The sequence below is a fragment of the Typopeltis vanoorti genome, chromosome 14 (genome assembly GCF_054136105.1).
Source record: "Typopeltis vanoorti isolate ZY-2024b chromosome 14, IOZ_Tvanoo_1.0, whole genome shotgun sequence".
NCBI lineage: Eukaryota > Metazoa > Arthropoda > Arachnida > Uropygi > Thelyphonidae > Typopeltis > Typopeltis vanoorti.
Window position 1 is genome coordinate 100032663 of NC_143562.1, and position 25526 is coordinate 100058188.

General features: G+C 35.8%; 1 protein-coding gene across 1 annotated transcript in view; it reads left to right on the forward strand.

Moving 5' to 3' along the window:
• The first annotated feature begins 1216 nt into the window (after positions 1-1216).
• Positions 1217-25526, forward strand: part of LOC150099804 (sodium channel protein para-like) — a 1646355-nt gene continuing 1622045 nt past the window's right edge. Inside the window, exon 1 of the mRNA XM_090403494.1 lies at positions 1217-1325. The gene's annotated coding sequence lies outside the window, so the exon portion shown is untranslated. The remainder of the gene's footprint in view (positions 1326-25526) is intronic.

The window sequence follows — 25526 nt, forward strand, 5'->3', positions numbered from 1 at the left end:
TGTGAAGTATATTCAGTGATGTGATGCTTTTATATCATCCCTTAATGATGCAATATTTTCTGGTTTCTGATATTAGGATTCTTTGTAAATTATAAATTTAAATATGTTACCTTAAAAATGCTTTAGCGACTGCATAAAATTCTGGAAACTGATTTAGTGGCAACTAACTTTTTTGAAGTCCCCCATGGGCGGTCAATGGTGCATGTAAAAAAAATTGTCTTGTAACTGTGTTCTTGCGACATGATTTCTGTTTACTCAAATGTCTCTGTCCATGGCAGTTCCTCCAAGCCAAAATTGATTACTTGCAATCTGGGGATAATCAAGTCTTTATTTCATTGTTACCTCATCATTTTTTAGCTATATTGAATGTGCGTTTTCCTACATGGCGAATGGTCCAATTTCCTGACGGTCCACAGATCGGACAGTAATGCTCAGTCAAATATCCTGCAAAAAAAAATCCTATCCCATAATTTGTTTTCATTGATTTCCCGTCATGTTAAACCAACCATCCCACGTACTTGCTTAAAAGGATATAAAAATCCAGTAGTGGAAGCTAATATCACATGAACGTGTATTATTTCGTACCATTCAGTTTATCTTGCTGCTCTATTTTTGTAAGTTTTTAATTAATTTAAATTCGCTCTGTTATGTACAGGTTTAATTTTGTAATGAATTTCTGGGCTCCTTTAAAAGCTGTTATCACGTAAACTTTCCCAATTAGTCAACTTGAAGAACGTGTGATTTCGATATATGAACTTTTGATTCCATATGGAATTTGAAAGTCATTGTGCCGAATTTTTCAGATAAAGCAATATATATAACAACAGATAATGAAAAAATGTATGGCTAAGGTTTAAAAAAAAACGTATATAACAACAGATAATGAAAAAGGTATGGCTAAAGTTAAAAAAAAAAAACAAAAAAAAAACGTTGGACTATATTACTATATCAGTTTTCCTCAGCTCGAAGTTTAAGTAGACTTATATATCTTCATTGTATTAAATATGCTACTGAATCTGTCGTGAGCAAGCCAATTCACAGTTTTTCCCCTAGTGTGTGTGTGTGTGTATTATATAATACTAATAATAAAAAAACGAAAACAAAATAAACAGTAGGAATGACCACCAGGAATATGCCTCATGTTGACCTCTATTTACCATAGCAACTCTATCTGCCACGCAATAAACTGCACGAACAGGAACTGAATAATCAAAACGAAAGTTAAACTGAATAGAGAATGACGTATTATGTCTGCACTTGTGTTGCGCGAATGTCATGAATGGCAAGACCATTAAGGCTACTATAGTTTGGCCAGAAGCCAAACCGTAAGTATTGCTTTCTTATTTTTTGTCTACTCGGTCGTTTACCTGTTGTCTAACGTGCATTCACCGCAAAAAATTGCACAGCTATTATGTCCGTTTATCGCTATGAATACAGCACAGAATTTGAACAACACAGGTTGAGCTGTAATTAATATTTCCATTTACTTGAAATAAAAAAAAAACATCGACTTTAAAATTCAGTTTCTCTCACTGTCACCAAGGTCAACAAATCATCTCGTAAGAAATAAATCAATTTGTTTTACACAGAATGCTTAAATGATCGTATTTTAAATTAATATATAAGTATTAAATGCGAAAAGGAGTTCGAAATCACGAGATCATATGATCTGTTGAATGCAGTAGCATAACTGACTGTCACATTAAAGACACGATTATGAGTACGCATCTCAAGAGATTTTAACTCAGTGTAACCTATACTTAAATTGTTATTTTTTTTCCCATTTCGCAGTAAAATTTCTACACTAACTGCACAATCTTGCGACCCTTCGAAATCTCCCATTTGAATCAGCCCTTTCTCTTCTAAAAGTCATATGATAAGAAATTTAATCTTCAGGAAGTGTCGTTGATAATTTTTTTTGTTCGTGTCAATCTTTAGAATTTCGGCTTAATCATTATATGGCTCGTACAAGACATCCGTTCGAGGTAGTTCAGAGACAAGATGCTGCTGCCTCCAAATTTGTGAAGACAACTGGAATCACTTCTGATGGTATCGATCTTCTTATTTGTAGTGTCTCGATGATAGGGTGAATGCAACTGCAGTGCAAGTCAATAAAAGTCTGCGCATGACCACTGCACTTTTCTAGCAATACATAGTGGAGATCGTTAAGTTGAAAGCACCACCTTGTCGTTCCTCCATCTCTATTTCTGTACTCAGTGAAATTTATGCGAACATTGTGGTTGATATTAGTGATTAAGTTGGACACGGGCAACTTTTATTCTCATGAAGCACAGATTAGTGCATTTCAATTCATAGATAACTTCTTGGGACATTGAATCAGTACACATCAGCGTTAATCGTCGTTAAGATAAGTTCATGGTAATCTTCAAGTAGATCGTAGTGCTTTATGCGAATAAGTTAAGGGTTGTATAAGTGATGACTGACATTTATTTAAAACTCGTCGATTCGTAAAAAATATTTGATGTCTCTGCGAACTCATCCATCTACGTTTCACTTTTCCATTTTCGCATTTTGTTTCATGTTTAGAAATATGAGAGGACATGCTGAAAAGGAATGCACTCTATGTTTATATAAGAAAAAAATCACAAAGTAGTATAAATAACCTACGTTTATTCATTGAAATTTCCATAGTTGTTATGAACTTTGATAGCTAATCCATTATACTCTAAATTATTCTAGTTTTCTGAATTGTAGCAGTGAAAATGGCATAGTCCAAGACCACTATATCAATTGTATAAAACAGCATGATATAGCCGACTTTCATATTACAAAGCGAAAGAAACTCTAGAGTCTCCAGTATCAAACAGTTTGAAGCCACATCCTCTGTCAAAATAATGCTTACCGCTTTCTGGGATATGAACAGTCAGCATTAACAAGATGCTAACTCTGAGCTCTATATTAGAACAAAAAAAAATTGAAGACGCAGATTCATCCTGACATGTTCCATTCGCTAACGTGATAATTCATGGCATCCATGAGAGAACAATAATTTCTTCTCAGGTGACGAACTCAAGACGACAGAGATGGTTCTTTCAACAAGAACCTTAATGATATCCTGATGAACTCATGACGGAAATGTGTGCTGACATAGAGACAATTGTTACCATCATCAAATTCCTGACATATACCCTCAGAGGGTGTACAGGATCTATTGATAGTACTACATGAAAAGTTACATCATTACAAATTTCCTATCAACAGTTTTCCTCCTGTTAGCTGTCTGCATTCCAATATTATCAGATCTTATATTTCTGACTTCTGAGCACTTTTTACTGTATCAGTCTACCTACGTGTTGGTCTAAATCTGAATCTTTTTCCTGCCATCCTGGCAAACAATACTTGTTTAAGTAATCTTTCCTCTTTCATTCTATTTAAGTGGCCATACCATCTGAGATTAGCTCTAACATATTCCTGAATGCTAACCATGTCAAGTTATTTCCTAATAGCCTTGTCTTTTAATATACTGCCATTGATGTCATCTGTTCAGTCCCCTAATCTTTCTCAGACACTCATATCTGTGGTCTGTAGTCTTTGATCAAGTATGTTATATCTCAGATCCATAAGTTAAAATTGGTTTGAACACTGTTTAGTACATAGTGAGTATAATCTTTTGACTGATATCTCTCTTATTCCATATAAGTTTATTAAGTTGACTTTTTATCATATCAGCTTTGCTAATTCTACTGTCTATTTCCAAATTTAATTTGCCATCTTCACTAAAAGGTGTGTCTAGATAGTATAGCTAAAATGTTTTACTTGTTCTAGGTATTCCATTCAGGATGCGATTGATGTTTTCAATGTTCCTGCTTATTTTCATTGTTCTTGTCTTTTTAATGCTGATTTTCATAGCAACTTTATTACAGTTATTCAATTTGGTCAGTGAATCCCGCAAACTTCTGCTGGGTTTATTTAAAAGTATAACATCATCATCTGCATAAAGTAAAGAGTTGAGATTAACATTTCCAATTTTGATATCAGGTTAATACCGCTTTTCTTCATAATGTGATCCATATAGATGATGAATAAGAGTGGAGATAGTATACACCCTTGTCAATACTTAACATCAAATGATTTTTCTGTACCTCCTTCAATTCTAACTGCTGATTTTACAACTCAAATGGAGACTGTGTATTGCTTGATATAATGTCTAATGTTATATGTCTAGCAATTATTTCCTACTCTGTTGTTTAGATCTCCAACAAGGAGATCTAAACAGCATAGTGTTTAGATCTCATAGTGTTTAATGTTATAGCTACTCCTCCATTTCCCTGATTATTTCCTGAATATAACAACTTGTTTGTTGCTTAGAAAGATTCCACCTGTTTTTGTCTTCTTTTTTTTTCAGTACCACCTTTTATTTAATCCATTTATCGAATTCTTCTGCTAGTTCCATTTCTTTTCCATTGATACTTCTTATGTTGGTGGTATCAGTATTTGATCTCTGCTGATGTTGGGTTAGGATTTGTTCCTGTAGGTGAGTTTTAGCTGTTTGCCCTGACGAAAACAACGGGGATCTTATTTAACCAGACGACGACCCAGCTGTCATGAAATTCAATCATGTTGTACTATCATTTGAGTTATCGTTTAAGCCAATAAGAATACAATTTGGTTTGGTAATCCTAAATTATCAGCCCATCGTCGTTCGTTCAGTATCCAAGTGGTGCACCTAGTTGGGTGCACCACGAGACGGTGAGGATTGGACATCAGGTCAAAAGTCCCAAAAGACCTGGGAGGTCTCCTCGCAGTTATCCAGCCTTGTCTCTTAAGCATCCCCTCCCCAATTATGTCATGAACTAAATGTAAAAAATGCAAACCAAAGTACAATACAATTAAACTCACTACAAACATAAAGTTCAAAGAAAAACCAGGTTTTCGTTTTTATTAAAATACCGGCATCTACTCCCAGTTTACGAAAGGCGCATATTTGTACTTCCGGCTGCAATGTATACAGGAAAACCTCGTTTAACGCGAATTCGATATGCGTAATAATCAGTTAGCGCGATTGACTGATATGATACTATTTCCAGCCTTAAGCGAGTGATTAATCAGTTAAGACGATTTTTTACGTTACGCGAAATTTTTTCTCGTCATTCTGCAGTGAGCGGGAAAGCTGGAAGTCATTAAGAGACATGAAAGTGGCGTTAATAATACAATGACTGTGCGAGACCTGGGGTATAGCAAGTCTACAGTTTGGAGTACATTAAATAAGAGCAAAGAATATAAAGAACAAGGAAAGTTGCTACTGCTTATTTAAGCATGCAGATAACCCGAAATAGAAGTCATTTAATGATCGAGATGGAGCGTCTTCTATCACTCTGGAATTGAGGATGATAACAAAAAAAAAAAAAAAACTTTGTATAGGGAATATTTAGGCAAAAATTCTCAATAGTTTTACCTCATTGAAAGAAACTAAATTTCAAGAGGAATGTGAAAGTTTAATGCCAGTTTACGATGGGTTGACCGTTTTAAAAATCGAGCTAAACTGAATAAGAATAACTGGAGAATCTGCTAGTGATGATAAAAATTCTGCAGCCAAGTTTCCTTAAGAATTGCAAAGGATAATTCAGGAGGGTGAATATGACGATCAGAAAATATTCAACGTCGACGAAACTGGTCTCTTTTGGAAGTGCATGCCAACAAAAACTTTCCTAGCTAAAGTTGAAGCATCTCAACCAATGTACAAAGTATCTTTTATTTTTAGTTTTACGCTTTTATTAGGAGGCAATGCATAGGCTTTAAACTCAAGCCTATGTTAGTTTATCGTGTGCAAAATCTGACTTTATTTGAAGAAATCAGCACAATCGGAAAATAACTTGGATTTAATGGACTGGATAATAAAGATGTGAGAAACTTGCTCGGTTTCCATTCAGAACAGTTAGGCGAGAATCATGTCCTTCAACTAGAAGAACAGCGTGCATATGAAGAAGAGAATGTTAGGACTTATAACTGCAAAAGAACTTGAGCTAGTTTTCAATCACATTGAGCATACTAATGAAATTTTGTTTAATGCTGATCCTGATATGGTACAAAGCTTCGAATTCCGCCGAAATCTTGATAAAGCAGTCGCCTGCTATCGCAAATTGCATAACGAGATGAAAAAGTGAGCACGATTTAAACATCTTTACTTAATTTTTTGTAAGAAAAGTAGCTCAGTCAAATGTTTAGACATTAAATAAAAATTTAAGCAATTGATTCTTATTAACTGTGATGATTTTATCCTCTAATATAGCTTATACTGTAATTTTTTCCCAAAATTTACGCTAATTGATGGTCGAATTATAATTATTCCTATTGTTTATTCTATTCGCTTAACGCGATTTTGTTTAGCGCGCATTAATTAGTGGATTAATTAATCGCGTTAAGCGTGGTTTTCCTTTATTCTAATTAACAATGCATTTCAATTAGACTATTAAGGTAACAGATAGTTATTGGAACTAAAATGGCTTTGGTAAATAATTGATTTCTTGCACTGATTTCGAGAGAGATGAAGGGTTTACTCTGACTTTGAAATTACAGTCGAATAAATGCATGTTATCCCATCACGTTAGGATATGACGGATTACTCTTGAAGAAATCACTTTTAATCATACCTGTGGTAGGGTTTCATCCATTATTAAATTCTAATGTTCTTGCTTAAACATCATATCCACTTTAATATTAAACTTCAATTGATTCTATAATTGAATTATGATTTTTCCATAAAAGTTGAATAATCCCATATCGTCTTCCAATAGTCATTAACTTGTACTAGAACTGTCCCCTAACAATTACTCGGAAAACGCTGAGAATTACCTTATATCCAGCCATTCATCCTGCGTCAATATGAAAGACATCTAATCTGTTGATTTAGTATATCATTACTTTCTTGTTTCAATCATGTATTAATGATTGGATAATTGTAAAAATCTATAAATATCCAAAACATAACATTTTCTACCCAGTTTTATCTTAAACAATATCGAAATCTTCATACGGATTTCTCTTGGCATAATAAAAACCTCTAGATGTTCTTTTCATAGTGGTTAGCTGGAGAGCGTACCCGCTCTCCAGCCAAAAGGTTGCGGGTTTGAATCCCACCTTGTGTGATGGTTCGCGGTAGATGACGTTGGCGTAGATGATGAAGGTAGTTGTGGTCGGTGGAGACAGAGAGCTGTGGTGGAGTAATTGTCCTCGCCCGATGAGTCTTTGGACTCCCTGGAGGTGTTATATAATAATAATAATAATAATATTATGTAAGTAGACACTTCAGCATTCAGAAAACGTTTCTTCTACAGTTGTTCAGGAAATCACTTGAATTGCTGTTTATCCTCACTGCGGGATACTATTTCAACATTTAGATGAGGGAACTCTAGACAGAATCCTGTTATAAATCTTGGAATGATAACATGTAACTATATAAACAGACAACAATCTGGCCAATGATCCTTCTCCTATTTATTCATTCCGTTGCCTATTTCCCAGAAGTGCAATTTCTACTCTCTGCAACGGCCTCGTGGTACATTCGAAACAAATGTAAATGTACTTTGGGAGGGAAGAGTTGTGTACGAAACCTGCCAAACACGAAATTGAACAAGTTAGCCGGTCTCATACAACAGTGTAAGAATTCCCCCCCCCCCAGAACACTTTTCCCTTACGAACTCCCCCCAGGAAACAGGTTTTATCTTTTGAAAAACAATCAAATAGTACCTGTGACCACACGCAATTAATATTATTAGTGTAAAATACAATTCAAAGAATCAGAGTTATATAGCATGGACATTAGAACACAAACAGAATCCTCTAAAGCGAAATGCTGCTGTTTTTCACATGCAAGAGATAGGCTATTAATAGCAAATCTTCTTCAACCCATTGGTCCCTTACGATGGGTAAAGTCTCCTGATAAGGGATCACGACAAATTAATGCAAACGGCAAGTCACTCCTCTGCTGCATCTCCTAAAGGAACTTATACTTCCCTTAGGAAGTATTTATACCTATAGATCTCTGTGTTCACGAGACCGGTTTGTCCGTTTTGAGGGGAGAAAAACCCGATTTTCTGAGAGAAATAAAGAACAATTCTATTCGAGACCGGCATGGTGAACTTGATGAAAAACACCTGATAAAGGTTCCTCACGTCATGGACGGGATTCAAACCCATATCTTTACCAACTGAACTAAAGAGGAGACTCATTAATAGCATATAATAAAGCAATAATAACTTCTCAGAAAGTTCTTGCACTTGAATAACAAGTATTTATTTCCACAGTAGATGTCGTAAGTACAAACTATCAAGAATACCAATTATACTGAATTAATTCTTTCTAAACACTTGACTAGAATATCTTTAAATTTGTAGATCCCCTACCACGCTACTTTTAAAAGTATTTTCTTAAACTTTTATATAATATAAACTCTTTATATTTAATATCGTTATAATATTTTCGTAAACCTATAGAAAGCTTTTATTAGTTTCAAGTTATGTCTCGTAGTAAGCATTTCCTTAGAAAAATATAAAAGTAGCCCATTAGTTTAACAAGTTCAGTCCCTTTAACAGCTGTATGGACTATCAAAACTCCTTGTCTCTGAAGTTTGCAACTTACAAACTTATTTCTTCATACGAGCCGCCACTCATACCAGGAATCAGTCTAGTCTCTATCCTTCTAATATAGACACTCCAAAGTTGAATGCAATGTGGCCTAACCATTATGTATATAGGAAAATAATTACATCTTTATTTCTTCTAACAAAGTTCCTGCAAATTAATGAAAGTATCAGTTTGCTTGCAGTCCTGACTGTCTTTACTACGCTGCTCAGAAAATTTCGTACCAAACTACACCATTATTCATACGTTATTTTCTTGGTATAAGAAGCGCCGAAATTGTAAATTATCCATGGTAAATACGCTTACCTCATGTATTTATCTACCATAATGTGAATAACCTTCATAAGTGCTGCGATTTTTAATACAATTCTGCAACTATCTTGAAATCTCATTTAATGCACGAGCAGCATAGCTTTATCCATGCCCACTCTAACTTCAAATATGTACCATCCTAACTGCTGCTACTCTTTATTTCTTCATACTCCATTTTTCTTTTGTTATCACGTTCCTCTTCTCTGTTCCAAGCCTTTTCTTCTCCACACTACTGGCTGTTCTTTACGTTTTTATCCTTTCTTGAGAGGGAATTAACTCTCAAGCAAAGTTAATCTATACAGATTTTCTTACAAGTGAACATTTCTGCTGTAATCTGGTTTCCCTTCTGTGTGTAACAGCCGCATTTTCTTCATACGCTATCATAAAGAAAAAAAAAGGCCCTAACTAGTCAATGATAGAATTTTTTAAAACCTACGTTCCTTTCGAGCGACGGATAGCAGAAATATTAAGCCACGAGGCTTGTGCTTGTAGGTATTTACTGTTTTTAGTAAACAAATGCTTGTCGTTGACACCAGATGGAGACACATTCTAAGCAAATTGCATTTGCTCAGTTTCTAGTTGATGAGCTGGAAAACAATTCCCGTTATCTTTCTGGAAATCTCAGAATAATAATAATAATAATAAATTCGAAAAAGCATTTGTGTTAATGGCATTTATGTGTAGAGAAATAATAACGAAAGCGATTACAATAAACCACAGCATATCGTGCTTACTGGTAATATGATTTTTTTATTATTTGTTTATTTACTACGTAAATACGGCTCAAAATAATTATCTATCAAAATAAAATATTTTAAAAATGTTTTTATAGAAGTATGTAGCTTCAAGCGTCGTTAAAGAGAAACGATATCATCAACATCGCCTGGTTGTCCAAGTGGTTATTTCTCTAACCCACAAGCTGTGGGTTCGAATAGCACCGTACATGGGTCTAAATGAATGCCTTCATATGGTAGATGAATTTTATCTCCCATTCTAAGACCATCACTCTGCTTATTGGAGATCTAAAGTGGCTTGAAATAAAGCTCCATGATTGCTCACTGGATAACGATTAATAATCTAGAGATTAGGGGTTCCGTGTTATGTAGTGGTGCAGAAATCATTTATCGAAAGGGGGAAAAAAAAAAAACATTTTGTGACGTCTCTTCCACGTATTGCATTTCGAAGACCTTGGAAGAAATAATCTAGAGATTAGGGGTTCCGTGTTATGTAGTGGTGCAGAAATCATTTATCGAAAGGGGGAAAAAAAAAAACATTTTGTGACGTCTCTTCCACGTATTGCATTTCGAAGACCTTGGAAAATGCTTCTGTAGAATGTCTGGAATCAGACATTCTGATTCTTGCTCTGTCTACAGCCAGACCATGAATCAAACTGATTCACTGACCTTGGAGAAGGATATCTGATACACCAGACCGACCCTCTGCGCGTCAAAGAAAAGTGATCAGCATTGCCTTGACATTTGGCCGCACTTTGGATCGACTTTCTCTGTTAGGTCTTATTGTTAATTTAAATTCGACACCTTCTCTTGTTAACTCCTCTCCTAAGAATCTATCTACGTATGGGAGAGGTCAGGATTCGATAATGATATTACTTCACAAACAGTGGTGGATTACTGATTAAGGCAATGAGGCACGTGCCTAGGGCCCCCAAGACATTTTCCTATAGTCTTTTAAAATAGATTAATGTTTTCAGTAAACATCATAAAAATCTTGATCATTTTAAGCGAAATTTTTTTTCAAAACAATTATTACGTTTTAATACGTAGTGCGCGCTGTTCAAAATACAGAAGCTTGTCAACTATTGCCGACATTGGTATTGCGGCATTATTTAAAGCGTAGATAGTGCGCGCTGTTCAAAATATCTACGCTTTAAATCATGCCGCAATACCAATGTCGGCGCTAGTTGACAAGCTTCGTATTTTATATTTTGACCAGCGCGCGCTATCTACGCTTTAAATTAAACCGCATTACCAATGTCGGCGCACGGCGCTGTTGACAGCTTCGAAGTCACGAAAACTGATTGCATTGCCGAGATAGGAAGTTTCACCTGGTTGCTCCTTAACTTCATTTGTTATCGAATCGTGTAAGAGTGAGGTGTTTGTTTCAAAAATAACTTTTTAGTGTGACTTTTCGTGTTTTCATTATTTGAGTGTAGTGCAAGTAAAAAAAAATTTGTAAAATTGTAAAAAACACTGATAAAAAATTAAAATAAAAATAAAATAGAAAGTTTTATTATTTATCATCCTTTAACCCTTTAAGAGGCAGAAAAATCCAGAAGTTCAAAAAATTCAAAAGTACAAAATTTCATTTATTTTGGAGGGTACTAAATATCCATTATTATTTTGTACCTAGCAAGCAAATCTAGTTAGCCTCTACATGCAGGTAGACTAGTCGTGAAGATTAACTAGTCTACTTGTATATATAGAGGCTGTTGACTTCACATCACCTAACTTTTATTATTTTTTTTTATTTTTTTTGGGGGGGGTCCCAACTATCCCTAATCCGCCACAAAGAAGTAAAAGCATTATCTTAGAAAGCGTGTAATGTTTCAGATTAGTAATGCAGCACTTTTAACATATTTTAAAAGGCGTAAAATGTTTAACACAAACAGAATCAATTATTTGATTTAACTTACGATTTCGTAACATGGTAACCTTTATTACATTCCCCACACTGCAGTTTTAAATATAAAGTTATCTAGAAACATTAATTTTATGTGTGTAGTTGCTTAAGTTTTTATTTTTTTTAATTGTGGAGCGACTTAGAGGAAGCAAAGAATACCCGAAATTATCACATAATTTGTGTCCAGGGAATCAGTCTTAATAACAATGAATGCCGTATCATTTAGAGGAGAAAGTAAATCTCCTAAGCAAAATCATATCAGTTACATTAGGCAGGTTTCAATTCCTTCAAACACTAAAACAATGTTGCTTAGCTTTTGAGAGGAATTGAAAATATCATTGACGTCAAAAGATAATAACAACATTCGAATGAGGCTGGATTTGTTACGGTTCTTTCAACTGTGTAAACGCGTAAAGAGAACACGCAAATATTACATATGCAAATTGGCTGATTATTTCCAATCCATTCTTTACAAGGATTAAAATGCAATCATATGAACTGTAGAGCAAAATTACTTTTACATATTTCTTTATAAAATTCACACAAGTTGATAGATCGAATTTACTTTAGAAATTATCATAAACAAAACTACAATTGAATACTAATACATTGTTGAAATTTCAATGTTTCATCATTATTCCTTAATAACTTAAAAGAAACAGTGACCACTCCAAACAAACGAAGATACACTGCTCAAAACAATTAGGGGATAGTTTAGTTTCTGTCGGATAATTATAACTTTCTGCAAATAATTATAACTGTTGGGTACTTTATACATGAATAAATATTTCTTACTTATGCATAGGATGTAATTAATGAGATATTGTTTAAATAATCGATATTTATTACAAATTTAACAAATTATACATTTTAGCGTGAAATAATTTTAACAAAAATAGCCAAAAACACTTTTGTTAATTTTTAATGGGGCGTAGGATCTCCATTAACAGCCAAAACAGCGGTGCATCTTGATTGCATGGACCGGATAAGATTATCAAACAGTTCTTGTGGGATATTTCCCCACTCTTCCGTGAGAGCAATTTCGAGCTCTTGAAGCGATCGTGGTGGCACCAGTCGAGCAGAAACGTGCCTACCTAAAGCATCCCCAGGCATGTTCGATTAGATTAAAATTCGGTGAACAGGCAGGCCAGTCCATTCGTTCAATACCTTCTTCCTCAAACTACTCTTGTACGAAATTTGCACGGTGTGGATGAGCATTGTCATGCATAAAAGTAAATTCTTGGGCAAATCCAGCAGCATATGGACAAACTATAAGTTCCAAAATCTCATCGCGATACCTTTGGGCTGTTAAGGAACTGTTTCTGATAAAATAGAGATATGGTCACCTATACTTATTCCAGCCCATACCATTAAACTCTCATCTTGATGTTGGGGGTCTTTCACGAACAAACTGTCGATTATTTCTTGTTCCACTTTCCCGCCATATCAAGATACGTCGGTTATCTGTATGGCCACCTATACTTATTCCAGCCCATACCATTAAACTCTCATCTTGATGTTGGGGGTCTTTCACGAACAAACTGTCGATTATCTCTTGTTCCACTTTCCCGCCATATCAAGATACGTCGGTTATCTGGTTGCAGACTGAACCTGGATTCGTCACTAAAAAATATACGAGCCCAATCCTCATTTATCGAATTACGGGGTTCCTGTGCTCAAATTCTTCGGGCTCTTTTGTGATTTGCAGTAAGTAGAATGCAAACCATTGGTCTTCGAGCATATAAATTTATGGCATGAAAACGATTTCGAACATTTCCCGTCTCCAGAAAGCGATTCCAAAGTTGCGAAGTTACGCTTTGAGATACACGACACGCTTAAGCGACAACTTGCTGCGTTTGTCCAGCTTCTAATCGATCAATGGCTCTCCAAGCCATAGATTCTAGAATATCATGTTGTTCTGCCATTTTTAACCAAATAATGGGTGGTAGGTGACGCAACTTTACAATTGAAGTGATAATTATACACTGTGGGCCACGCTTTTATATCCTCCGCATGCTAATACGGCTAAGATACTTTTCGACAAGTCTTAACATGAATTTGTACGCAGTTGCGTGTTCTACACTGTTGTATATTAATCCGGCGCTGGTGAGGTGGGTTCCACAGACCCACCCAAAGAATGTAGTGTATTATAGAAATCCATATCTTTTTAATCAATATTAGTGGATTCTTCCTCTGAAAATTCTTCCTCACAGTCTTGTTCTACTTGACGCAACAGCCTGTCGTCTATGGCGTCGAGTAGCGGGTTACGGGAGGGGAAGCTATACTAATGCATGACTCGCTGCCACGCGTTGTTAAAAAGTTATAGTCAATTTAAAATCTTTGGAGTCTGTGACCCCGCCTTACTAACGCCGGGTTAAGAATATTTTAAAATAAATGTGTTATATTTGTAAATTATTTTTATAGCATTATAAATTACAATAAAACCAAAATATCCCCTAATTGTTTTGAGCAGTATATATTGCTACACGTACTTGCTTAACATTAATAGCAAAATAGTCATTTTGGAGGGTACTAAATATCCATTATTATTTTATACCTAGCAAGCAAATCTAGTTAGCCTCTACATGCAGGTAGACTAGTCGTGAAGATTAACTAGTCTACTTGTATATAGAGGCTGTTGACTTTACATCAGTTACCTCTATATTTCATAATGCAGTAGCATCAGCATGCGGAACGTCACTACCCAGTTCATGCTTTTCCATATACAAGTTGCAAAATAGTTTATTACCATATTATTAATTGGAAGAGATAGTTGTAGAAAGTTTTTCCGCTAGATTACAAATCATATTATACTCGACAATAAGTTATCTCTGATCCACAGTATTTTAATATGGCGATACACCATTTTACTACTAGTATCTGGAAAATATGATTTCTGTATTGATTTAACTTTAAATTATATTGATTTATTCTTACTACCTTTCTGAGTGTAGTGATGAGACTTCTCTGAAGGTCAGAACCGGTCTGGATAGTGATAATGTGAGATACTGAGGATTAATGGAATATCGGGGCAGATAATGCGAAGTCATCAGCCGCCATACGTACTATAGGACCAATCGTGAAGATACTTAATGCTAATTTTGCTAACGCTTGAATAAAGGATTAAACCTTAGTGTAATTTCTTGTCATGTAATATATATACATGACAAGAAATTACATTAAGGTTTAATATATATATATATATTAAAGAATAAATTTTAAATGACTTTAAACCGAGATAAAATATTAAATTTAATGATAATGATACAACTAGTTTCAGCCTTTTACAGCCTTCTTCAGGCATACACTAAAGGCAGAACACAGTAATAAAAAATTGAAGTTACAAAAAACTGAGAATTACAGACAAAAAAATGCAATACATAATCGACACATTATATTTTTCAAGTCGTTCTATCTGACGTGCTATTGTTTGTTGCATGCGTGCTTGCAGGTTAACGTTTTTGTGTCAATTATGGATTGCATTTTTTGCCTGTAATTCTCAGTTTTTTGTAACTTCAATTTTTTTATTACTATGTTCTACCTTTAGTGGATACCTGAAGAAGACTGTAAAAGGCAGAAACTAATTGTATCATTATCATTAAATTTAATATTTTATCTCGGTTTAAAGTCATTTAAAATTTATTCTTTAAAATGTATCATTACTACCGAGTAGAAGATCAAGAATATATATATATATATATATATATATATTAGGATGTTGGATGTTTAGATGGTGAAGAAAATCTGTGAGAGATGTGTGCCCGTGATTCCAAATAATAATATATCATCAACATATCGTTTCCAAACTTTTGGTTTAACTGAGAAGGAAGATATGGCTTTCTTTTCAAAATCTTCAAGGAAGATGTTAGCTAGAACTGGGGACAAAGGATCGTCCATTGCCAGGCCTTGTTTTTGTTGGTAAACGGAGTCCTGATATTTGAAGTAACCCAGAATGAATGCAATGTTTTAATAAAGTAAACATTAGAATCTAGATCTAGAATATATATATACATATATATATATATATATATATATATATATATATATATTGTAATCAAAGGGGAAACTTTCTTCAAATTACTAATGAGTTTTCTAAAAGACAAGAGCTTTTTCTAACAGTCAGTATTATTTCAAAAATAGAATAGCATATTTAAAAGATATGAAAATTCTAAATAAACAGAACTGTAGACGCTTTACATAGTGGCTATCTTTATTCCTTGGAAATGTGCGAATGCTGATGAAACGTTAGAATTTAGTGATTATTTAAATAACGAATATATTTCGAAAAGTTGCAAGTTTGTGAACGCGATAAAATGCCGTTAAAGCTAAATACGAGTACTGTGGTAAGCGTATGTGTTTGATTCTGTTGAAATCTGTATTTTGTTGTTGGTATCCTTGTTGGCAACTGAAGTTATAGAAATGCGGTTTGAGACAATTTTTGACGAAATTTAAACCTTATTTCACAAGAAATTGGAATAAATATCGTCTAATTCGTGTACATGGTGAAATACATTCAACTTTAATATCCCTATCATAGCATTAAATAGTTGAAAAGAAAGTGCATGGTGCTATTAAACCAGAAATATATTCGTACTATTTCCTCTGCACAGATTGCAGTGCCCTATTGCAGTCAGAAGAGCATAATTAAATATTTAAAATGGAAAACACGGTCTGACATAAAATCCCATATGCAGTGAAATTCCACGAGAAGTTAAATTAAATATTTAGCTGGAAACTGGTTAGTCTTCCCAAAAACTGTTTCAGCGGAAGTTATGGGATTGCAGAAGGTAATGCGGTTTGCTTCAATGCTAGTGATTGATTTTCTTAAACCAAAGAATTGGCATTTTCTCCATATTTCTATCTTATATTCTGGACACCGCTTACTTTCATCATTTTTTTAAGTTATAGGGTATTTCTTAAGCATTAAAGATTACTAGTCGACCACTCCTACTCAAAGAAGCGTTATCAGTAACGATTCGAACTTGTTCTTCCATGTAATCCACTACACTGTAATCCGAGGATGTTTCACAAATTAAGATAAGTAATTATGTAGAAAGATAAATTTTATTACGACATGGATGCATATGTAAGTATTTAAGTCGCGTTTCACATCGCGTTTTTTCCTTGGTAAAAGAGACTTTTAAGGTGTCTTTGTACCAAGAAACAGTAGCATGCCTGCAGATCTCAAGTTGCAAGTCATTTGCCCATATGCTCCTTCAGTTATCTAAAGATCAGTGTTGCGACGGATTGAATTGTCTAACAATCATTATGTCACCAACTAACTGGGTGACATAATGATTGTCACCAGTTAGTTGGTGACAGCATCACATTCATGTGATGTCCTATCACCTTATTAAGCCTGATATCTCAAATGAAGATACTTGTTAAAATAAATATTAATTAAAGTCGAAAGCCTTATGCACTTCCTAGGTGGTCACTTCCTAGGTGGTCTGTATCCATTCGCATAGGTGGAATGGTTATCATGCAGAAACTCAGGAAATTTACGGCAAATAAATAGCCGTGATTCAGCCTATTAGAGTAAAAGTTGGCATTTACGGCGTTAAGAAACTCAATAAAAAGCAGATCTCTTATGATACCAAAACATTATCGTAATTACCATACGACTGGGTTGTGCTCCATGGTATCAGTTGTTGGATGAGAAGGATATCTTACAGTGCGTGGGATGTGTTTAAAAATACTTAAATGCTGCGATATCAGAATTTGTCCCTAGCGTTCGAAGAATAAATAGAGTAGGAGTAAAATGGATGTGTAATCTAATTAAGCAAGAGATTCGTAAGAAAAAGATAATGTTGAAAGAATGCCATGCACAATAAGGATGATGTCAGTTAAGATAATTCTAAGCAACGGGTCAGAAGAGTCACAAGTGCTGTATTGGAAAGCTAAGTCCGAGAATGAAACGAAACTGGCTCTGCAAGTTAAGACAACCCAAGAGAATTCTATCGTTCTGCTGCAAGTAAAAGAAAGAATGAAGTTGAAAGAATAACTCTAGTGACTGCATATGGTATGTGGGTGAATGATGCAGAAGTGATTGTTCAACTAATGAGCAACCATTTTGTTAAAAGCTATCAACCTGTTATATGTAACATTGAACTCACCGCTACCTCTTCACCGTATGAGGAAATACTAGAGTTATTGCACAAACTGAATAAGAATTCAGCAATAGGGACGATGGGATATCAGCACGTGTGCTAAAAGAGTGTTCAGCTGAACTGCTATTCCTTTGACCAGGCTGTTTAATATGCGTCTCAGAACAGAGAAGATTCCTCAGGAATGGAAAGAATGTCTGGTAATTCCATTGCATAAGGGTGGTGCAAAGACCGATGTATCCAACTATCGACCAATTAGTATATCAGGAGTGGTTCTGAAGATTTTGGAAAAGTTGGTTAGGACTCACATGCAGAAATGGGTTGACAGAGAATATCTCCTCTGGAATCCTTTCAGAGGAGAGATTCTGGAAGGTCATGTATTAGCAAATCTAGAAGGTCATGTATTAGCAAACTTTTCACATTTTATGTTACCACTGAGTTAGAAAAGGGAAATGGATACACTATGGTACTTTTGGATTTTGCTAAGGCTTTTGGCAGAATACAGCATGGCATACTTTTGCATAAATTGGATAATATTGGATTGTATTATAAATTATTGGCATGGATAGGAGGATAGGTGACTGACATATCCAACAGTCTTATATGGGGATGTGAATCCGCAACATCCAAGGTAATCAGGGGTGCGCCTCAAGGATCAGTCCTTGGCACATTAATGACAAGGATTTGACATGCGACATACAGCTATTTGCTGATGATGCAAAGATAGATAGGGTAATCAGGAGTGCTGCTGATTTGCAGTACTTGCAAAATGATGTCAATAGACTAGAATTGTGAGCATGTGAAAATGGTTATCAATTCAATGTTAATAACTGTAAGGCTGTGCACTTTGGTGTGATTAGATATCCAATGTCGTATTATATTGGTGGGATTATGCTAGAAGAATCTGACCAGGCTAGGGAGCTTAGAGTTTTAGGAGACAGGAAAGAAAGAAAGTCATTTTGCCTATTTACAAGGCCTTTAAAAGACGTCACTATTGTGCGCAGATCTGGTCTCCTGATCTGTGCACAATAGTGATTTCCACTGATTTCCGTGGTGATTCTGATACAGTGGAGAGAGTGTGTGTGCAAAGGAGCATGTCAAAATGATATCAGGTTTGTAGAATACTGATTATGAAGACAGTTTGAGAATTTCTAGGCTGCAGACACCAGAAAACAGGAGAAGAAAGGGTAATATGATTGAGACATGCAAACTTCTGAAAGGATTATACAGAATTTAAGAAATTGAATTTTTCATTCTATGGAGGGTAGAGAAAGGACGCGAGGGCATCCTTGGACATTGAGAATGAATGCTGTCAAGAAGGGGACGCCGGCTAGATTTTTCACTCATAGTGTTGCTTGATTGAAATGGATTGCTGCTGGATGTTATGAGTGTAAGTTGCTTGAATGAATTCAAGAACAGGTGGCTGGTGCGAATAGTATGGTCTCCCTCGATGAGTTCCTGACTCCCTAGTGGTCTCTCTTATTAATAATAATAAAAATAATTTATTTAATATAATTTTTTATTTTATATTGGGAAATGGGTAATTAGTTTACAATAAATGGTTATATAAAAATCGAATTACGTTGTTCACCTCTACACATCACCTCGTTTCTAATCGTCCTGCATCTTGTAACTGATGGAACTGTTGCACAGTGTTGACGAAACACACCGCAAATGGACTCTTCACCTATTTCCACCCCATCTCCACTAAGCATGCGTTTTCGCATTTGGTGTGCTCTTACCTTATTAAGACACGAAGGAGTATTCTTATCGCAATCAAACAAAATGATTCTACGGCTGAAGATTTGTATAAACCTAAAAATGAGCTTAAAAGCAGAGCCTCTATAGCTAAGCTGGTATTGACAAACCCTTTGGTTGGAAAGACCATCATTCGAATCCTGTCTGTGACGTGTGGAAACTTTATCAAGTATTTACCATCAAATGGTGAATGTAGCCGGTCACATACGGAGGTGGAGAGATTTTTCCTCCCAGAAATTCTGGTTTTTCGTCCTTCTAAACTAGCAAACCGGCCATGTGAACACACAAATATACAGACATAAACATTCTTATGGAATGCAGCAGAGGAGTTGCTTGCGGCTGTATTAATTCGCTGTGTTCTCTATCAGGGGACTCGCTCGTTCTAGGAGACGGATAGGTCGAAGAAAAAGATACCCAGGTATGATTTGTTTCATCTTAATGAACACGTACGCAGTGAGTAGGAAATCGGTTTCTTTCTGGATAGTGCAGCTGATTTAAAAACGAGCATGTAGACACGAACAGCAAACCATGTATCAGGATTCACTAGACACACTAAGAAGTTGAATGATTAGATCGGTGTTTTGCACTTCCCATGCAAAAAAGACATTTTTCCGCCTTGATCTTGAGCCTGCCCAACTCTCCATCCATCGGTCTTTTTATTTTCATTGTCACATGTGCACGTGTACAAACCTAGCGCACTTTTTCTGCTTGTTGCAACAACTAATACCACTATGTCTAAAATAACTGATATTTTATTATATCTAAGCATGCTTAAGTTTCATACTTGGTTGAAATACCTTTCGTACTTGCCATGTCAAGTTGAATCAGTGACATTAATTTATTTCCCATCACCTTAGCTATAACACTGTAATTAAATTATTGACTTTCTTTGCATATTTATTGTATTTTTTAAAATTATTTCTTGAATTATAGAATGCATCCAGGAACTTGTGAAAACTATTTGATTTCTCTGTCATTTATCCTAAAGGATTTGAAGTGATAGATTTCTCCATGTACTATAAAGAAAAGCTGTTCAAGCTTGAGGGTCCAGATTTCCATAAGTTTTCTGTTTAGTGTGGCATTTAGTTTCTATCCTGCTGAAACAAACTTTTTTCTTATTGATTTGATAATTCGAATAGCAGAAAACTCTAAACTAATCCACTAATTAAGATAGAGTACTCTATTTTTAATTATCGGGTTTCTAACATTTTTAAAGTACGTCGGGTATATTGTTAATTAGTACCATTTGTGATCTGAATGAACCTTTTTTTTTTTGAACTAATCAAAATTCTTACGAGAATATGAGGGGAAAAACTCCTCATATACTCTTGCAAATATATGATGGATTTTCCGTTCTTGAAATTCCTACACTTTGAGCACTTCCTGTATATGAATTCTACCGGTCGTCGCGCGCTATAAACAGAAAGAACTGCAGCGTAGTCGGGTAGAAAGACATGGGTTTGAATACCATCTGGGATGCAAGACGGCTTCATGAGGAGACTTTTCGCTGAATGTGAGTTACCTGATTTCATAAATGAAGGGGAAAGATTCTCACTCCTGTGAAAAACGAACAAATCAACCTGAAAACATACGGTTAACATTCATAATTTACTAGCTTCATAGCTTTAGTTTCATTCCAAATACACGATAAAAACATTTTGGGAAATATCCGCCGTGATTAATAATAGTCTGGAAAGTCATAATAAGAATTAGAAAAAAATATATGAAAAACATGTTAAAAAAACTGAAAGAAAGCGCCTTCTCTATTATGAGTGATATTTTACCATGTAAGCTCGATTGTCTGACTTGGAGTACTTCACTTTAGAAGTTATTACGCACCTTTAGAAAAATAAGATATAAAGAAGCCCCTTCTTCTCACATAAGAAAAAATACTGTAAGATCACGTCTTCCTTATCCCGTGCAAATAAATCCATCGGCATGAAGAAATTGGGATTCTGTAATGACAATCATAAAAATGTGGTAATCGACAGCAAAGGTTGGAGTCGTTATCTGTTGCTGCCGCCTGCAGGCTTCCAAGACGAAGAATTTTACTCTACGAAGCAACAAGCTGGGTCCACTAAAATCATAATATCCTGGATGACGCCACTGCTTCTCGACGAACTGCCGACGCGACGTCGAAAATCCTGAACGTGTTGTGTAAGGCTATGCATGATCAATAACCACATTACTGTACGTGACATTCATTGTCTGTCGTATGAAACTATTGCGCAGAGATCTTACAGCGAACAAATTTATAAAGGCCGTCTCCTTTTATACCCCATTCTTCTACGGAGGATAGCTTTGGAGATCAAGCTGTTATAAATTTGCTTGGCATGCTGTGTTCTAAAGATTAACTTACAAAATAAGAACTTCATTAAACAGTACGCATGCATATTTTTGCCTGTAGGAAAGGATATATTTAACGTATAGCTCGTTATCGTTATATATTTAACGTATATCAGGACTTGAGACCATTTTATAAGTCCTCCTCTCAGATGAATAGAGCTCAGCATTAAACTCAAGCATCTTTTATGAAAATGGTGTATACGTAGCTGGTGCTCGTGTTATCTCACCTCTCAATAAATAGGTTCGCATAATTCGCACAGTTACACTTAGAATGTCATGTCAAGCATACACTATGTTGCAAAAATTGTACAGATGCCGGAGCATTTCACAAATTCTTCACTTTTATAAATCTCAACGCTTTTTTGGCCAACTTTTAGCCACGATTGCAGATATCACTCACCTGGATAGAATTTCAACTAACTGCTGATCATGGGTCATCAAACATTTTCGCCCATTCCGCAACCAAAATGGGTGTCAGGTTTTGTAATGGAGTTGAACTTGCTGGTCTCACGTTAGTCAAGGTTCTAACTTTTCCTCAAGGTGCTCTACAACAGCTTCTTAACCAGAATTGTACTGCAGACCGGTATACTTGCGGTTGCGTAGTAAAATATCAAAAATTTCTACAGCGACTGTTGAAATTATAGAAGTGTATGCTATGGAAAGTTATTTGTCATCCAATATATATTTATTAAATTATGCAATAAAGAAAGAAAAAATATAGGATTAAATATATTTTTTATTTAGTGGACATGCAGAAGTCCACTGCTCCGGGGAAAAATTTGGTTGATAAATTTGGGTCAGGGTGTAATTCACCTGTCTGTCAAGAGTTTTTTTTTTCGTTTCTTCAAGTTTTGGTGTAAAAATAAGGAAATTCTAGTAGTAAACGTTTTGAGAAACTAATTTTTTGTCAACCGACAATTGAGAAATACAAATTATAGAGTACCGTTCTTATCGAAACTAGTTCTCTGTCCGGGAAATACAGCCCGGTCTGATCATTTTAATCTTATTTCTTGAAACCATGACGTCGCTGTCATTGCAGTGCGATTGCTATATGGTATAGATTACTTACCTTGTCGTTTTCTTAGAACCATCATAATGTACTCAACCAACACAGAATTGTATAGAATATTAACATAAAGTTAAGTGCATTTTTCAGCGTCTTTCAAGGGGTATAGGTCCAAATCATCCAGACAATGAGAAATATTCCGCATATTATAACACATTGTCGATGTACATGGTTTGGAAAGAAGTCAACGGACACATAGTGTTGGGAACAAACAGCCATCGTGCCCACCTTAATAAGATGTAGGACCTCCTTTCACACTGACTGCAGCAATCCTACGGCTTACTTTACAGAGCCGTACGATAGCGATCAATGAAAATTTTGAGCCAGTCTTCCTGTTGGTGTGTAACGAGATCCTGGGCTTCCCCAGATCAGGGCTCTGTGGATGACAGTTAAGTGCGGTGGCGTTCATTTTCACAAATCACGCAGTTGCAGTAGCCTTAATATGGTGAATTGTTTTGCTAGAAGATACAATGGTGTGTTCTGTAGAAACGCCACAAAGTAGGAAGCATTGCATTATCCAGAATCTTCAGATGCCTCTCGGAGTTTTCAATCTTCGTGACACCTACAAATAGAGGTTCGAGGCCAAACCAGGAGAAACAGAACCATACCATCACACCGCCACCTCCAAATTTAGTAGTTGGAGTTACCCACTCTTGAAAGAGACCTTTACGGGACATCCGCCACACTTATCCATCTGTTCGGTAGAGGGGTATAGCGTGATTCTGCTCTCCATAATAGCTTTCCAAGCTTCCATGTCCGATTGTACATGCTCTTTGCATCACTGAAGAGGACGCTGCATGTTGCCTCGGATAATGTAGACCTTGCCTATTGCGATCCTACCATGTAAACCCATGTTGTGAACCTCGGTTCTGAATGTTTTGTGCAGATTCATGTTCAAATCGATGCCCAGAACTTTGCAATAAATGTGTCGGCTGACGAATGACGGTTTTTACATATTATCCTTCGTATCGCCCTACGGTCCTGTTTGGTAATTGTGGTGGATCTTTCAATGCGAGCAGCCCTTACAGCTGACTCGCTGCGCTTCCATCTCAGTAATGTATAATTGTTGACCTGGAATGGTCCAGTTTGTCAACAATTTGCCAGACAGATAAACATGAAACACGGCATCCTATCACAAGGCATCTTTCAAACTTCATCAGTTCCCTTCTCTCAGCCATTTCACCCAGACGCAGCTGCGCTGATACGGGAACATCATATTCCTCTAATTTATACCATCTACAAACACGTCACTCGTTACATGACAGGATGCATTTTGCCCATGCGGGTGTCCGTTAACTTCTTTCTAAGCACTGTGCTTGACAGATGATACACATTTATATTACGATCTGGAAACTAACATTCTTCTGAAAGCTAACAAATCGAAGCAAATCCATCATAATTAAAATGCGTGTGGGATTCGTCATTCTTACCAGATTTTTCAACTGTTGATAGTTCTGTTGTCCAGTCTGCACCAGGAAATCGAACCTTAGCATTACCTTGGGGTAATGGTTGGCCTGTAAAACAGGAGTTCTACTATGAAATTCAGTAAGTAATCTTCTGGCAGGGCTCTCTCTCTCTCTCTCTCTCTCTCTCTCTCTCTCTCTCTCTCCGGCAGTAAATGCCTTGAATTTGCGATTGACAAAATCTGCTGAAGCTTGAATGGAGGAAAATACAGCATTTTTCACAACCGTCGTCACTGATCACCGTCAGTTCAGTGGCGAATTCTCCATGCTTGCTATGCTTGCTGCACAAGCTCATTAATTGAAAAAGAAGTAATATTTATATGTTAATAAATGCATGCATTTATAAGCATTCCATTTAGGCTTTTATTTTTGTAGACAGAAGACTTCTTAAGCTTGCGCGGCAATAATTGCGCTTTGCGTTGTGTATGGAAACCGATGCTTGCTCGTCAAGGCAAAGCTACCTTGGCTTGCTCGGTTGAGGGTGCTTCCAGGTCCTCGCTGGGGCACTGTGATTTCATGCACGCGCATAACCATTTCCGCTCCCTTCACGTCGTCTTAAACACAAGGCCGTACGCAGTCAAAGTAGCTCTAGCCAGTGAGCTTCAGCCAGCGTTTACAAGTGTGCGTGTTGCTTGGGAAAATTAAGTTACAACTAACTTTTTATGACGATGTTATTGACCAGTTCATAAAGAAGAACCGTAGGGTAGAATTTGTATTCAGTAGCTAAATTAAAAAAGATAGAATATCATTTGTAAAATAAATGTTGTATTTGTATAATTAAATGTACATACATTTTTAAATACTGTATATAGTTTTAAATGGTCAGTAATTCATTATTCCGCTAATCAGACTTCAATCACACCTCTCATTCCCTAAATGATAACAAGAGCAAGCGTGAATTTCAAGACCAGCATTCCCCCCTGCGTCAGTTCATGTGGTGTATATATATATATATATATATATATATATACATACACACACACACACCACATATATTCAGCAAGATAAAAAAATTTAAAGATCTTATATGTTACGGTTAAAGTGATAAATCCGGTTAATATTAATAATTACCGGTTAAAGTGAATAATTTACGAAAATTAATCACTTTAACCGGTTAAAGTGAATAATTCCTAGAGGAATCTGGTACATATAATAAAACATGTTTATAGGTTTTATATATAGGTTTTCATTCTCATAGAAATTATAACAGCTTAGTTTAGGTTAGTTTATAATG